The sequence below is a fragment of the Salvelinus alpinus genome, chromosome 31 (genome assembly GCF_045679555.1).
Source record: "Salvelinus alpinus chromosome 31, SLU_Salpinus.1, whole genome shotgun sequence".
NCBI classification, from domain to species: Eukaryota; Metazoa; Chordata; class Actinopteri; order Salmoniformes; family Salmonidae; genus Salvelinus; species Salvelinus alpinus.
Genome location: NC_092116.1, coordinates 7,988,494 through 8,002,085, shown reverse-complemented (window position 1 = coordinate 8,002,085; position 13,592 = coordinate 7,988,494).

Sequence of the window (13,592 nt, the reverse complement as noted above, 5' to 3'; positions counted from 1 at the left end):
ATATGAAAGGCATTGTGGTTAATCTCTTCTATAGACTCCAGAAGTTTAATGTTGTGTTGAAAAATGTGTCCTGTGATTTCACTGGCGGGAATAGATTAATCTTTTTTATTTCTAGTGAGCCAAAGAAATTGCATTTGATTTATAAAAACAGTTATTGAAGGATGACAGAAATAGGTAGGAGGGGGAGCTGTGGGATTATTTAAGACACTTTTTGAAGAGGTAGGGTTTAATGTTTTCAACAGGGACTCGACTGTCCTAGCTTCAAGATGAGAATGAGAACAGCCGTCTCGGTTGAGAGACCCGTCTTGAAGCCTGACTGGTTAGGGTCAAGAATATCGTTCTGAGATAGCGAGAGAGTTGGTCAGAGACAGCACGCTCAAGTGCTTTGGAAAGAAGCGATACCGGTCTGTAGTTTTTGACGTCAAAGGGGTTGAGTGTTGGTTTCTTGAAGAGGGGAGTGACTCTGGTCATTTTGAAGTCAGTGGGGACTCAGACAGTGATCAGGGATCAGTTGATGAGGGAAGTGAAGAATGAGAGGTCTCCAGAGACAGTCTGTAGAAGGGAAGAGGGGATGGCACTGGGTGAAAAGGGTCCATAACAGGGGATATCTTTACATATATATTCTAGAGAATACAGACCATTTCCAATGTATATTTGGTGTTTTGTGGATATGCACCATATCCTGACAAATTCTGAATCCAGGTGTCTTTATTATTATTTTACCCCTTTTACTCTCCAATTGGTAGTTACAGTCTTGTCCCATCGCTGCATCTCACGTACGGACTCGGGAGAGGCGAAGGTCGAGAGCCATGCAACCCCCGAAACACGAACCTGCCAAGCCGCACTGCTTCTTGACACACTGTTCGCTTAACCCTGAAGCCAGCAGCACCAATGTGTCGGAGGAAACACCGTCCAACTGGCGACCGTGTCAGCGTGATTGTGCCCGCCCCGCCACAAGGAGTCGATGGGACAAGGACATCCCGGCTGGCCAAACCCTCCTCTAACCCAGACGACGCTGGGGCAATTGTGCGCCGTCTCATGGGTCTCCCGGTCGCGGACGGTTGTGACACAACCCGGGATCGAGCACAGATCTGTAGTGACGCCTCTACCGCTGCGCCACTTGGGAGGCCAGATGTGTCTTTTAGACATATATAATATTGGGATTACTCCAAATATCACACGTGGACATTTCCTATGGCCGGAAATGGACTCGTTCAATATCCTAAGATATGTGACAGTCAGTGGTATAAAGTAACTAAGTAAAAATACTTTGAGTACTACTTAAGTAGTTCTTTGGGGTATCTGTTCCTTACTTTGCTATTTATATTCAGCATAGCATCTGGGAACATGGAATAAAGATGAATAACAAATTGGTAATAAACATGTGATAGAAATGTAACAAGCAATGGCTTCTATTAAAGAGTTACACACCATTCACACCGAGACACAAACAATACTTCAAATGTAACAATTGAGGGTCCGCTTTCTCCACACAGTGATTAATGTTTCACATTGCAAATCACTGTGTGGAGAAAGCTGACCCTCAGTTGTTGACAGGTGAAGAGGTTCAGCAGTTTTAATTACTTAGGGACTATTACAGAAAGAAGCCTCAACTTCACTGAAAACACAGTACATTTTACACTTACCTGCTATGGAGACATGCGCCTTGATGTAGTTCCCACAATCCTGTGGCGCTATTACACCTGCCACATACACCTGCCGCCTGTTACATCAAGCTGAGGAAGGCAGTCAGTATGGGCTCTGCTGTCTGAGGGCAGCAGTGCTCAGGTCTTTCGAGGCTGTATGACACACAGGCAAGGAAGAAGACAACACAAATAGCAGGGGACTTAAATTCACAATCTGTGTGCCTTCTTCCATCGCGTGCACTCTAGTCTGAGGTACAGAACATACACCAAAATTCCTTAACAACTGCGGCAGGGGCAGCTTCATTACCACTGCAATCTGGCTGCTCAATTAGATAAAGAAGCTATTGAAATTCTTAGTCAATAACTGAGCTAATAAATGGAGGTAAAATAAATGCATACACTTTTCAGAAAACTAAAGGGTGCGTGGTGTGTGTCCCTACAATTTGAACATTCCAAAGTTGGTTTGGGGTGTCTAGGCCACATTGTCAAGGTTCTATTGAATTTGGAGTGATTTTATATACAGTACCAGTCAAAAGTTTGTACACCCTTTGCCTTGATGACAGTTTTGCATGCGCTTGGTATTCTCTCAACCAGCTTCATGAGGTAGTCAGCTGGAATGCATTTCAAGTAACAGATGAGCCTTGATAAAGGGTCATTTGTGGAATTTATTTTCTTCTTAATGCCAATCAGTTGTGTTGTGACAAGTGGTGGTAAAATACCAAGTTCATATTATGACAAGAACACAGCTCAAATAAGCAAAGAGAAACGACAGTCCATCATTACTTTAAGACATGAAGGTCAGTGAATGAGGAAAATTTCAAGAACTTTGAAAGTTTCTTCAAGTGCAGGCGCAAAAACCGTCAAGCGCTATGATGAAACTGGCTCCGTCATCCTATCTTTAACAAATCACTTGCGGAATAATTTCACGGTGAGTAGGCTTAATACATTTAAGCACGTCGAAGCATAGTGTGTGTGCATACTTTGTCCAATCTCAGCACTCAAATCAGAATCCCCACTCTTCCTAAGTACTCCACTCCCCAAGGGAGGACTCCATCCTCACCATTAATGAAGAGTAGAGAGACTTTCTCTTCGGATTACTTCGTGCCTCTGTACCACAGGTGTCCAACTCATTCTACGGAGAGCCGAGTGTCTTCGGGTTTTCCCTCCTCCCTTGTACTTGATTGATAAATTAAGGTCACTGATTAGTAAGCCACTCCCCACACCTGGTTGTCTAGAGCTTAATTGAAAGAGAGCTGTGTTCGAATACCCATACTAACATACTGTATACTACATACATAATGAGTATATACTACATATTATATACTATTAGTTAATTTTAGTATATTGTAAACGAACGGTATCCTTTCAGTTGAGTGTACTAGTGCTTCGCCTGTCTACCGGAAGTTGATGCTGTTGCTATGCAACCTCTTGCTAGCTTTTTAGCATAAGAAATTACTAGCTAGACTTTGGGTGTTTTCGTGAATTCAATCTGGAGTGCCACAGTGCGCTCTGGGCGATCGTAAATGCAGGGCGTTGATAGATTGTCAGTTTGTAAATTCAGAGCTTTTCACTCTTGGAGCGTTCTGAGCGCACACTGGACGCTCTGGCTGATGAGTAGGGTTGATCCGAGATTTCTGATCTGACCTCACAACAAGAGTCAAGCACCCATGCTAACTGGGTAACTTGCTAGCTACATCCAGACACAAATGAGAGAACACCTCACTCTGACACCGGCCACATTCAACGGGTGTTGAGCTTTCGTAAATTAATCAGTTATTCTGCTCTCTGCATCTGGCAGTCAGACTAGAGTGCTCTGAAATCGGAGCAGATAGCCAGAGCGTATTTACGCACGGATCTGAACGACTATACCACCTAGCTCATATCATATCATATCAAATCAAATCTTTATTTGCCACATGCGCCGAATACAACAAGTGTAGACGTTACCGTGAAATGCTTACTTACAAGCCCTTAAACAACAGTGCAGTTCAAGAAGAAGAAAATATTTACCAAGTATGCTAAAATAAAAAGTTATAATAAAAAGTAACACAATAAGAATAACAATAACGAGGCTATATACAGGGGGCACCGGTACCAAGTCAGTGTGCAGGGGTACAGGCTAGTTGAGGAATCTGTACATCTAGGTGGGGGCGAAGTGACTATGCATAGGTAACAAACCATCAGCAAGTAGCAGCAGTGTGTGGTGGGGGGGCAATGTAAATTGTCCGGTGGCGATTTTTATGAATTGTTCAGCAGTCTAATGGCTTGGGGGTAGAAGCTGTTGAGGAGCTTTTTGGTCCTAGATTTGGCGCTCCGGTACCGCTTGTCATGCGGTAGCAGAGAAAACAGTCTTTGACTTGGGTGACTGGAGTCTCTGACAATTTTATTGGCCTTCCTCTGACACCACCTATTGTATAGGTCCTGGATGGCAGGAAGCTTGTCCCCAGTGATGTACTGGGCAGTTCGCACTACCCTCTGTAGCGCCTTACGGTCAGATGCCGAGCAGTTGCCATACCAGGCGGTGATGCAACCGGTCAGGATGCTCTCGATGGTGCAGCAGTAGGACCTTTTGAGGATTTGGGGACATATGCCAAACCTTTTCAGTCTCTTGAGGGGGAAAAGGTTTTGTCGTTCCCTCTTCACGACTGTCTTAGTACGTTTGGACCATGATAGTTTGTTGGTAATGTGGACACCAAGGAACTTGAAACTCTTAACCCGCTCCACTACAGCCCTATCGATGTTAATGGGGGCCTGTTTGGCCCACCTTTTCCTGTAGTCCACGATCAGCTCCTTTGTCTTGCTCACATTGAGGGAGAGGTTTTTGTCCTGGCACCACACTGCCAGTTCTCTGACCTCCTCCCTATAATCCGTCTCATTGTTGTCGGTGAACAGGCCTACCACTGTTGTGTCATCAGCAAACTTAACGATGGTGTTGGAGTCGTGGGTGAACAGGGAATACAGGAGGGGACTAAGTACACACCCCTGTGGGTCCCCAGTGTTAAGGATCAGGGTGGCAGACGTGTTGTTTCCTACTCTTACCACCTGGGGGAGGCCCGCCAGGAAGTCCAGGATCCAGTTGCAGAGGGAGGTGTTTAGTCCCAGAGTCCTTAGCTTAGTGATGAGCTTCGAGGGCACTATGGTTGAACACTGTACTGTAGTCAATGAACAGCATTCTCACATAGGTGTTCCTTTTGTCCAGGTGAGAAAGGGCAGTGTGGAGTGCGATTGAGATTGTGTCATCTGTGGATCTGTTGAGGCGGTATGCGAATTGGAGTGGGTCTAGGGTGTCCGGGAGGATGCTGTTGATGTGAGCCATGACCAGCCTTTTAAAGCACTTCATGGCTACCAATGTGAGTGCCACGGGGTGGTAATCATTTAGGCAGGTTACCATCGCTTCCTTGGGCACAGGGACTATTGTGGTCTGCTTGAAACATGTAGGTATTACAGACTCAGTCAGGGAGAGGTTGAAAATGTCAGTGAAGACACTTGACAGTTGGTCCGCGCATGCTTTGAGTACACGTCCTGGTAATCCATCTGGCCCAGCGGCTTTGTGAATGTTGACCCGTTTAAAGGTTTTGTTCAGATCGGCTACCGAGAGTGTTATCCTACAGTAATCTAGAACAGCTGGTGGTCTCGTGCATGCTTCAGTGTTGCTTGCCTCGAAGCGAGCATAAAAGACATTTAGCTTGTCTGGTAGGCACACGTCACTGGGCAGCTCGCATCTGGGTTTCCCTTTTTAGTCCGTAATAGTTTTCAAGCCCTCCCACATCCTACGAGCGTCAGAGCTGGTGTAGTAGGATTACATCTTAATCCTGTATCGACACTTTGCTTGTTTGATGGTTCGTCTGAGGGCATAGCGGGATTTCTTATAAGCATCCGGATTTGTATCCCGCTCCTTGAAAGTGGCAGCTCTAGCCTTTAGCTCGATGCGGATGCTGCCTGTAATCCATGGCTTATGGTTGGGATATGTATGTACAGTCACTGTGGGGACGACGTCATCGATGCACTTATTGATGAAGCCGATGACTGAGGTAGTGTATTCCTCAATGCCATTGGATGAATCCTGGAACATATTCCAGTCTGTGCTAGCAAAACAGTCCTGTGGTGGAGCATCCACGTCATCTGACCACTTCCTTATTGAGCGAGTCACTGGTACTTCCTGCTTTAGTTTTTGCTTGTAAGCAGGAATCAGAAGGATATAATTATGGTCAGATTTGCCAAATGGAGGGCGGTGGAGAGCTTTGTACACATCTCTGTGTGTGGAGTAAAGGTGGTCAGGATTTTTTCCCCCCTGGTTGCACATGTGACATGCTGGTAAAGTTTGCCTGCATTAAAGTCCCCGGCCACTAGGAATGCCGCTTCTGGGTGAGCATTTTCTTCTTTGCTTATGGCCTTATAGAGTTGTTTGAGAGCGGGCTTAGTGCCAGCTTCGCTTGTGGTGGTAAATAGACGGCTACGAATAATACAGATGAGAACTCTCTTGGTAGATGGTGTGGTTTACAGCTTATCATAAGGTACTCTACCTCAGGCGAGCAATACCTCGAGACTTCTTTAATATTAGACATCGCGTACCAGCTGTTATTGACAAAAAGACACACACCCCCACCCCTCGTCTTACCAGAGGGAAATAATCAAATCGGTGTAGATAGCCAGATAGCCAGAGCGAACGGACCCGAACGACTATACCACTTAGCTAAGCTATGAATGGCGTGAATAATCAAGTCAATAAATGTTGGGTAGTTAGTTAGATAGCATAAAGTTAATATACTGGCAAGTTCGATGTACTAGAAGCCAACTAACGTTACAGTAGGTAGCTAACATACCGGCGATACATCATGCTGTAATGATATGCTATGCGGTTCATAAGGATAGCGTAGCTAACAAATTGTCAGCCAACATAACATGTAACGTAACTTATTTGATAAGTCAATACTTTATTACATTGCTCATACTTGAGAAAAAGTAAAGATACCTTAATAGGAAATGACTCAAGTAAAAGTGAAAGTCACCCAGTAAAATCCTACTTGAGTAAAAGTCTAAAAGTATTTGGTTTTAAATATACTTAAGTATAAAAAGTAAATGTAATTGCTAAAATATACGTAAGTATCAAAAGTATTATGATTTTTCTCTTTGATGGGGACATGCAAGCTTTCTGAGGGATAAAAAGCCTTCTGAACCATTTCTTCCTTCTGATTTGATAGTTCACATTTGACAAATTATTTTTGTCAATTTCCAGATGATGGCCCTGGCTTTCATTTTGGAACCAGGGATGATTTTGTCCCTTTACACTCCTGGGAATTGCAGAAGGGAATAAAATGCCCGCCCTATAGACATCTATATTGGTCCGCTAATACAGGACTAGTAAAGGCCCAGTGCATAAATTTTGTGAAAAAAAATGTAAGTTAAATGTATTCTAGTGTTTACCAGCATTTGTAACTTGAGTCTGATAATTATCTGTACAAAACAGTTAATCTGATAAAACTTGTGGAATATAAAAATACTTGCTTAATTAATATATGTTTTCCCGTTTCTTGAAATACTTAGCTAATGCAACTTATGCGAAAACTGATCTATTCATTCGTTTTCCATTTTAGTAGATGCTCTTTCCAGAGCAACTTACAGTAGTGAGTGCATACATTTTTATACTGGTCCCCCATGGGAATCGAACCCACAACCCTAGCATTGCAAGCATCTACCAACTGAGCCACATCATCACAAACCACTTGATGTCTCAATGTACTCAATTACTATATTGTGCACAGTGGCGATTTTTTTAAATGCATGCCAGAAAAGCCACAATACAACATTAAACAATACATTAATTGCACTATAACAGTGACAAACGGTGCCCACAAACTTTTAGGACCTACATAAGGCTGTCCCAACAGTTAATTCAGCCTCATTTTTTGCCTTTTTAAGAAACATAGCTGATGTAGAAACATTATCTACCGTAATTTCGATCAATACATTAATGAGCAGGCTAGGACTGACGTAGTCAATATAACTATTTGTTCAGCAATTTTGAAATGTACAGCGACAGAATTCAGAACATGGGCTATTCTTACAGTATTCTCCCTGTACACCAAGTCAGAACCGTAGGATAAATAAAGGGCCATATAAGCAGACAACGAAAGCTCTTACAAAATTCAATTATTATATTTCTCTAAAACAGGCTATAGGCTACATGTGCACCACCAAGTCAGAACAGTAGGCTAAGTTATAAGGGGTAAATGGACCAAATTATTATGGTGAGGCACATGGGCTACTAACAGCTTACTACACAACATACACTTAGTATTACTTTCTTAGCTACAGTATACATATCTTCCTGGCATATTACATAGTTTATGCAGCAGCATACAATACGTTTTTGGACTCACCTTATTGTGCTGTGCTCACTTGAACAGGAAGGTGGTGCGGCTGTCCTTCCTGTGGGCAAATTTTGTCATCAAACTTTGTCATCAATGGCATTCTCTGGATTTATGATGCTTTCAAGACAACTGGGAACTCAGAAAAAAACAAGGTCTAATCATGACGTCAGTGATCTTCAGGTCGGAACTCTAGAAAGAGGCCTGAGTTCCCCACTTGGAATTTCGAGTTGGATGACCGTTCAAAATGTAGTTTTCCAAGTTCCCAGTTGTCTTGAACTCACTGAAGTCAAAGATTTCCTAGTTCTGAGTTTCCAGTTGTTTTGAACGTGACAGATATCAATGCTGGATTGACAGCATGGCCAAATGTATTCAACCTTTTCTGGCCCATGGCATGTGAATGTTTATCCTTTAAAGCTTGGAAAAGAGACCCTTAAACCCAGACTTGACCACACACTCACTCCACTGAATAGCAGGCTAATGATTGCTTTGCAATCAAATAAAATAAAATAAAGTTTATTTTATATAGCCCTTCGTACATCAGCTAATATCTCGAAGTGCTGTACAGAAACCCAGCCTAAAACCCCAAACAGCAAGCAATGCAGGTGTAGAAGCACGGTGGCTAGGAAAAACTCCCTAGAAAGGCCAAAACCTAGGAAGAAACCTAGAGAGGAACCAGGCTATGAGGGGTGGCCAGTCCTCTTCTGGCTGTGCCGGGTGGAGATTATAACAGAACTATGCCAAGATGTTCAAAATGTTCATAAGTGACAATCATGGTCAAATAATAATCATGAATAATTTTCAGTTGGCTTTTCATAGCCGATCATTAAGAGTTGAAAATAGCAGGTCTGGGACAGGTGGCGGTTCCATAACCGCAGGCAGAACAGTTGAAACTGGAATAGCAGCAAGGCCAGGTGGACTGGGGACAGCAAGGAGTCATCATGCCCGGTAGTCCTGACGTATGGTCCTAGGGCTCAGGTCCTCCGAGAGAGAGAAACAAAGAGAGAATTAGAGAGAGCCAAGATTTTCAAAATGTTCATAAATGACAAGCATGGTCAAATAATAATCAGGAATAAATATCAGTTGGCTTTTCATAGCCGATCATTAAGAGTTGAAAACAGCAGGTCTGGGACAGGTAGGGGTTCCATAACCGCAGGCAGAACAGCTGAAACTGGAATAGCAGCAAGGCCAGGCAGACTGGGGACAGCAAGGAGTCATCATGCCCGGTTTGCCGTGACGTATGGTCCTAGGGCTCAGGTCCTCCGAGAGAGAGAAAGAAAGAGAGAAGGAGAGAATTAGAGAGAGCCAAGATTTTCAAAATGTTCATAAATGACAAGCATGGTCAAATAATAATCAGGAATAAATATCAGTTGGCTTTTCATAGCCGATCATTAAGAGTTGAAAACAGCAGGTCTGGGACAGGTAGGGGTTCCATAACCGCAGGCAGAACAGCTGAAACTGGAATAGCAGCAAGGCCAGGCGGACTGGGGACAGCAAGGAGTCATCATGCCCGGTTTGCCGTGACGTATGGTCCTTAGGCTCAGGTTCTCCGAGAGAGAGAAAGAAAGAGAGAACGAGAGAATTAGAGAGAGCATACTTAAATTCACACAGGACACTGGATAAGATAGGAGAAGTACTCCAGGTATAACCAACTGACCCTAGCCCCCCGACACATAAACTACTGCAGCATAAATACTGGAGGCTGAGACAGGAGGGGTCAGGAGACACTGTGGCCCCATCAGAAGAAACCCCCGGACAGGGCCAAACAGGAAGGATATAACCCCACCCACTTTGCCAAAGCACAGCCCCCACACCACTAGAGGGATATCTTCAACCACCAACTTACAATCCTGAGACAAGGCCGAGTATAGCCCACAAAGATCTCCATCACAGATCCACCACTGCAATGCAGTTAGCCACTGATTCCTTCCAAACCACTCATTGTTGAATTTGCAATTTCCAACTTGTTGTGTAATGTTTATGTCCAATGGCCGATGAGCACTGATACGTTTTCTTTATAATTTCTCTTCATATGACAAGGATTGAAAAGGATTTGCCAGTAGATTGTCGACTTGATTCATGATGAATCATGATGATGACGGCTTGTCTAGCTTGCTAGCTAAGATTTTGAAAGTATGATGTTGACATGATCAGTCCAATCAAAGCTATGGTAGATATAATGTGATTTGACGTCATTTTATCTGTGGCCAAGTCTTCTTGGATGGGAACTTCTAATGTAAATCTATGGCAGCACCCAAGGGGCTTAAATTTTCGAGTTCTGAGCCAAACACGGCGCAACCCCTACACTCTGAATTTTCTGCTGGCTGCCCCACCGCCACAGAAAGCACTGAGCTAGGCTGAAACACCAACATTTAGGAGCTGCCTTACTCAAGAAAGCAAAAGGGAGACCATGTTTGTATGCGGCTTTATTAACTCAATGATATGTGACAGGTATTTTAATGCCAAAATAACATGCATAACAGGCACCTGCCATGAATGGCGGGTCGCCACTGATTGTGCACTGTTTTTCTTCATGGTGATGGAAAGTCCACTGCAGAGGAGGCTGCAGAGGGGAGGACGACTCATAATTATGGCTGGAACGGAACAAATGGAATGGCGTGTTTGATATTCCACTCATTCTGCTCCAGCCATTACCACAAGCCCATCCTCCCCAATTAAGGTGCCACCAACCTCCTGTGGTCTACAGGTACAAACCTACATTGACCAGCCTATGTACAATACAGTAATGTACATTTACATAGTGGTTTGTAAGGATGATAAATGAATACTGCAAATGAATAGTGTGATTTGATCCAGAAAAATATTGAATTTGATGTGGATGTTTTGTGTCTTTGTCCATAACCTTGCACCTTTTGATGTAAATATTTTAGGCCAGGGTTTTTGTTCTTTTTGGATACCATTATAATGACAATCGCAGAGAAAGGGATAGGGTAACAACTCTTACAAATTAACTACCTTTTTTGCCAAAGCAGAGCTCCTGAAATTTTTTTTTGCCTGCGCTACAGAAGTGTATATAGGTCTGCTAATACTAGTAAAGACCCACTGATCACATTTGTGATTTTTTATAAAAAAAAAATATATATATATATTTTCATGTGGGTGAGCGGTTTGCTAATGTCAACGTTGTGAACAGAGGGTCCCATGGTGGGGTTATGGTATGGGCAGGAATAAGCTACGGACAACGAACACAATTGCATTTTATTGATGGCAATTTGAATGCACAGAGATACCGTGATGAGATGCTGAGGCCCATTGTCATGCCATTCATCCACCACCATCACCTCATGTTTTAGCATGATAATGCACGGCCCCATGTCGCAAGGATCTGTACACAATTCCTGGAAGCTGAAAATGTCCCGGTTCTTCCATGGCCTGCATCCTCACCAGACATGTCACCCATTGAGTATTTGGGATGCTCTGGATCGACGTATACGACAGCTTGTTCCAGTTCCCGCCAATATCCAACAACTTCACACAGCCGTTGAAGAGTGGGACAACATTTCAAAGGCCACAATCAACAGCCAATGGTGGACACACCAGATACTGACTGGTTTTCTGATCCACGCCCCTACCTTTTTTTGTTAAGTACTGTATTTGTATCCCCAGTCCTGTGAAATCCATAGATTAAGGCCTAAATAATGTATCCCAATTGACTTAATTCCTTATATGAACTGTAATTCCGTAAAATCTTTGAAGTTGTTGCATGTTGCATTTATATTTTTGTTGTCTAAATGAAATCGCAGGCATGTGTACACGTACTGATGTATGCATGCGTGTAACCGCCAGTTGTAACTTTTTTTGTTCTATTGTTCTTATTGAAAAGGTGTGTAGTTCAGTCCTTGAGCTGTTCTTGTCTATTGATGCTCTGTATGAGTGTGGACTCCAGCAATAAAGACTAGCTGCTGCTCCAGCAACACAGACTATTCTAGTGTTCTATCCAAGTGAAATGGAGTGATATTCAGTATGGATTACAGACTATCCTTTGACACAGATAAAGTGAAAACCATATAGGTCAATTAAAGTGTCTTCTGTTCTCCACGTGCAGCAGCACACACCAAACAACCAGATTCTACAGGTTCAGTTTTTTTGTTTTGTTTTGTTTTGACCTTTATTTAACTAGGCAAGTCAGTTAAGAACAAATTCTTATTTTCAATGATGACCTAGGAACAGTGGGCTAACTGCCTTGTTCAGGGGCAGAACGACAGATTTTTGTACCTTGTCAGCTCGGGGATTCAATCTTGCAACCTTTTGGTTACTTGTCCAACGCTCTAACCACTAGGCTACCTGCCACTAGGCTACCTGTTTAATCTGTATTGTGGAAGTTCAGCCCTCAAGCGCAATTTAAATTGAAAGGCAATGTTCCCGCGTTGGCGTCGTCTGCATTCATGGTAAACGCTGCGTATGTCAGCTCAATCGGAAATGACCTTTACATCTGTAACCCTTCAGCATTCTGATTGAATAGAGAGCGCTTTGTGAGGGTAAAAATGACCTGTTCTGAAGATGGACAGCAGAGGGCAGTGTTTCAGTGTGAACAACAACAAGATGCCTTGACTTTCTGCATTAATCTACACAATTTATAACTGTCACGGTTTACAATTTTGTTCATGTATTTAGATCACATGCACCTTTTGATTAATCCATCAAGGCTAAATGACAAAACATACACAATGTTTTGGCAGTCGTTTGATTCATTATTGAGTCTGTATTTTTCTGCTGATCAACTCCAAATTGAACAAAATATGGCTTTCACTGTGGAATAGTCAATTGGTGTTCAGAGAAGATTAAATAATGCTTATATCATAGTGGGTAAAGGAAGCCAAGACTGCATATTGAGAGTTTGAGAATAGCAAAATGACATGCAAGAGAATGTTATGTAAAATCTGCCTTGTAGAATTCCATTGAACTAGTGAAATTACTTACTTGCCACATACAGTACAAGTCAAACGTTTGGACACACCTACTCATTCCAGGGTTTTTTCTTTATTTTTTTACTATTTTCTACATTGTAGAATACTAGTGACGACATCAACACGATTAAATAACACAATGTGGAATCATGTAGTAACCAAAAAAGTGTTAAACAAATCAAAATATTTGAGATTCTTCAAAGTAGCCACCATTTGCCTTGATGACAGCTTTGCACACTCTTGGCATTCTCTCAGCTAGCTTCATGAGCTAGTCACCTGGAATGCATTTCAATTAACAGGTGTGCCTTGATAAAAGTTCATGTGTGGATTTTTTTTTCTTCTTAATGCGTTTGAGCCCATCAGTCGTGTTGTGACAAGGTAGAGGTGGTATACAGAAGATAGCCCTATTTGGTAAAAGTACATATTATGGCAAGATCAGCTCAAATAAGCAAGGAGAAATGACAGTCCATCATTACTTTAAGACATGAAGGTCAGTAAATCCGGAAAATGTAAATTACTTTGAAAGTTTCTTCAAGTGCAGTCGCAAAAACCATCAATCGCTATGACGAAACTGGCTCATGAGGACCGCCACAGGAAAGGAAGACCCAGAGTTACCTCTGATGCAGAGGATAAGTTCATTAGAGTTGCCA